Source organism: Ascaphus truei, chromosome 8 (assembly GCF_040206685.1).
Source record: "Ascaphus truei isolate aAscTru1 chromosome 8, aAscTru1.hap1, whole genome shotgun sequence".
In the NCBI taxonomy this organism is placed as follows: domain Eukaryota; kingdom Metazoa; phylum Chordata; class Amphibia; order Anura; family Ascaphidae; genus Ascaphus; species Ascaphus truei.
In genome coordinates this window covers 19,417,628-19,421,699 of record NC_134490.1, presented here as the reverse complement: position 1 = coordinate 19,421,699, position 4,072 = coordinate 19,417,628, and the positions used below count along the sequence as shown (strand labels likewise).

Below are 4,072 nucleotides of genomic sequence, written 5' to 3'. Positions count from 1 at the left end.
GGCGGAGGCCGGAAGTGGGAACGCGCCATACTGCTCTCATACGTCACAGCACATGCGTACTGAGGCGCTCTGCACGTGTCACCTCCAAAGGCCCGAGAGGGAGCAACTTGTATTTGTTTTTTGTAGAATAATGCTGTTAAATTGCATAAAGAAGAAAAAGTACATATTTCTAAAAAAAATTATATATATATATATATAAAACTCGCTGTTAATTTATAAATTAGGAGATTGACTGTATCCCATGTAGGGTCATTTTATAAACTGCATTTGTATAATGACTGATTATAGTCATATTTGTTCCTTATATAGAACTGTAATATAAGCAGCACCTTAGACAGATGTCAACTTGTTCTGATTTGTAGCAGACGTTACATATATGGGGTTATTTATGAAACTACCAATCGGGGCATTATTGCACCATACATGTCGATACTAGGATGTATTATGTACTAAACACTACAGGTATATACTATATTTTATACAAATGTTCTCATTCTTTAAAAACCTTTGAGTGCCCCTGTGTAATATTGGGAATGTCACAGGGATAAAAAAAAAAAAAAAAACTCACATGTTGGGCACAGCATTTTGTAGCGTAGTTTTGTAAGAGCTCCAGACTGGATAGGAACAGGAGGAAGACAATATTTTCAATTTCTTACACACGATCACATCGCTGTCTTCTCTGTCCCATTAACATAAATCCATGATAAAAAAAAGCTTTAAAAACCACGATTTCTAATGCTAAATACTACCATTTGTATTTACAAATACACATTATAATCGTTTCTTTTCAAAGCGCCAATCTTTTCCGCAGCACGGTACAGTGGGTGTACAGAGTGAAATCAATTACATAAACAGAATTACATACTGTACTAACAAGCGCGAACAGATACAGAAGGTAATGAGGGGCCTGGTCATGAGAGCTTACAATGTATAAGGAATAAGGGGAAATGCTGAAACAAAGGGTAAAGTGGCTGCTCATTGTATATATGTATATATAGCTTCAAATTGCGAAGCCAGTATAACCAGCCTCACACTGATGAGACCCAAAAGGTCAAAACAGCTATATGTGGGTAGGGTTACTGGCTATGCATCTTAACCGAGGTTGTGCCGAAAAGCTGTGCAATGCAGCAACCATAAGCTTCTAGGGGTCCATGTCAATATGGATTTGAAGCAAAAGGTGGCACTGTGAGCTCATTTGCATGTCGTTTCCCAGAATCCCTTGCTGCAGTGGAAGCACTGTATGCTGGGTGATAATGGTGAAAGGCAGGGTTGCAGACATGTAAATGAGCACACAGTAATATTTCCATTTTATATATATATATATATATATATATATATATATATATATATATATATATACAGTGGTCGACAAATCACCAGAAAATCTACTCGCCGAACAAAAAAAATCTATTCGCCACCTAGTACCACACGTGTGCTGCTTGGGCCAATAGGAGCTTGCCACGATGGTAAATCCACTCGCCGGGGGCATGCAAATGTATAGGTTTGTCGAACACTGTATATATATATATACACATACAGAGGCGAAACTAGAGGGGGGGGGTGATTTGGGCAACTGTCCCAGGTGCAGCAGTGTAGGGTGCGGCAGAGGAGATTGGCGGAGAAGGGAGCATGCTGGCAGCAGAGAGGGACAGTGCCCGCCCAGTGGTCCAACCCTGAAGTGAGTCATGGCTTCCAGTGTCTGTCGCCAGGACGGGCCGCCCCTGCTCTATAGCTAGGCACTTGGGGGAGAGAGAAAACATGGGGAGATAGGCAAGTGTGTGTGGGGGAAAAGAGAAAAAGGCAGAGGAGAGATAGAACATACAAAAGATTCACAACTACAGTAAAAATATTACAAGATTGCTTTGCGTTGGTTCTATACAAATGTTTTTTTTGGGGGGAGGGCGGATGCAGTTGGCGAAACCCCGGGCACAAAAACACCTAGTTCCTTCTCTTCATACATATGAACACATTTTATTGTGATGTATGACAAAAGTCATTTTGGTGCAATGGGTGCCAATATTTTGTGTATGTATAACTTGTAGAAGGTGTAACGATGTTTATTTATTAATCCTACATTGGCCTTTTTTCACACAGGAAACAGCACCAGGGAATAAAAGATGCTTCCTTTAGCTACATATTGTGAAATCCTTTTGTGACAGGTCAGATATTGTCATTTGAATGTCCTTTTCTTGCCGCTCCTAAATCATATGCAGATCTTTCAACAAAAGTAAAAGAACATTTCAAATATTCCTAACATCTCAGCCTGATGAAAGGAGAAGGTTAGTTGCCAAAAGATTGTCAATAAAAACAGCTCCTTATAAGGAAAGCTAATATAAAAAAGCACAGGGTATTTTGCACAGTTAAGTGTAGATATGTTCATATGTCCGTATATTTATAGAAATTGCTGCTAACTGATAACCATGGTACAGTATTGTTTTTTCTTCACAGTCTTCTAAGTATACATTTCTACCATGTAATGCTCTGTTGGTTCTGCACTGAAAGCGTTTATAGCACAAATGAGATTTTCTGTTTAGCATCGCAGGGATTAAAAAGGACCTTATGTTGAGCAAATTAGCAAATAGAGCCAAATAGGTTAAGCATGTTTACAGGTCTTATCTGGCCCCTCAGCAGAGTGGAAAGCACAGCATGCTTCAATTACTTTAGAGAAGCCAAAAAATAAACAGATCTAAGATCAGTGATTTATTTGTGGTACATAGCCTCTCTATAACTAACATATTATAATAACAAAACCCCAACCCTTAGATGACCAAGTCAAAACAGGGGAGAAAAAACATGAAACATTCACATAAATTAGAGTTACACAATATAATTGCCGTTATGGTAGTAATATTACAATAATAAAAATGATGACCAGTCCATATTGAATTATTTTATTATCGCGATACTATTGTCAGTCACACATGGGGCGTCATTGAAATTTTATAGACATGCCGTGTCAAGATGCGGCGGCCTCATAAAAAGGCAAATCTGCCAATGTAAAAGGGATCCTTACACGGTAAATAATTTGGCTGGGCCAAGGCAGCATGCTGGCAGCGAGGTACCTCCATCTTGAAGCGTCATGGCGGAACATGATGTCGCGTTGTCATGGCAACTTGGTGCCATGACAACGCTGCAGAAGGAAAGCCGTTTTGCTGAACACGCACCTCCCCCACAACTACCTCTTACCTCCCCCAGCTGTCTATAAACACACAAACCCCACCCATGTACCTATCTTGGGGTGAGCAGTGGTGCGTCCCTGCGCCTGTTCAGGGACCCCCCAGATCTCCATGGGCGGAGTTTGGATTCCGGACCCGACAGGAGGGCGGAGAGGAGGTAGAGCGGGGCCCACGAAGGCACAGGGCACCAGGCAACCGCCTTGCCCTAACGCCGGCCCTTCTTGCACCCTTCCTGCACTCTCCAGCCCTCAATGATGGCAGCACCCTGTTTCCTCTGAGTATTGGTTTACCCCATTCCCCTCTGTTCCTCCCCCCTATCTATGATGTTCAATGATAGGCGGAAGTAAGAATGTATTACATAGATTAAAATATAATTTATTTAAAAACACCTTTAATTTGTAAAAAAAATATGTTTAGTTTTTGAAAGATTTTTTTAAACATTTGTTTAAAAGGTTCATGACATTTTATCTGTGGAAGAGATACTTATCGTGATAAATGTAGTTATACATTTCCTAATAACATGAGACATTTTTTGTTATTGCCCAATCCTAACATAAATACAACCTCTCTCCTGACGATTTCTGGGAAATAATTATTAGTACAGTACCATTATTGTTAGCACTAGATAGGGTAGGTTTAATATGGTGCCTGGTTTCCTATATTATGCTTATCTAGGGCATCATTAAGGATTGCAAGAATGTGTTTTTTTTTTTTTTAAGAATGCAGATTTCAATTCCTACTGTGCAGCAAAGAAGGAAAAATAAAATATCTTAAAACTGAAATTATTGTGATACATGTATCATTAATTGTTAAATCAATATGGAATGGACTGAAAGAAATATTACTTATTCAACGATCTTACTCAAACTTTACTTGACGTTTGACTTAAAATATAA

General features: G+C 39.5%; 1 protein-coding gene across 1 annotated transcript in view; it reads left to right on the top strand.

Moving 5' to 3' along the window:
* The first annotated feature begins 673 nt into the window (after positions 1-673).
* Positions 674-4,072, top strand: part of PSD (pleckstrin and Sec7 domain containing) — a 188,762-nt gene continuing 185,363 nt past the window's right edge. The window contains exons 1-2 of the mRNA XM_075610700.1: positions 674-895; positions 2,095-2,279. The gene's annotated coding sequence lies outside the window, so the exon portion shown is untranslated. The remainder of the gene's footprint in view (positions 896-2,094; positions 2,280-4,072) is intronic.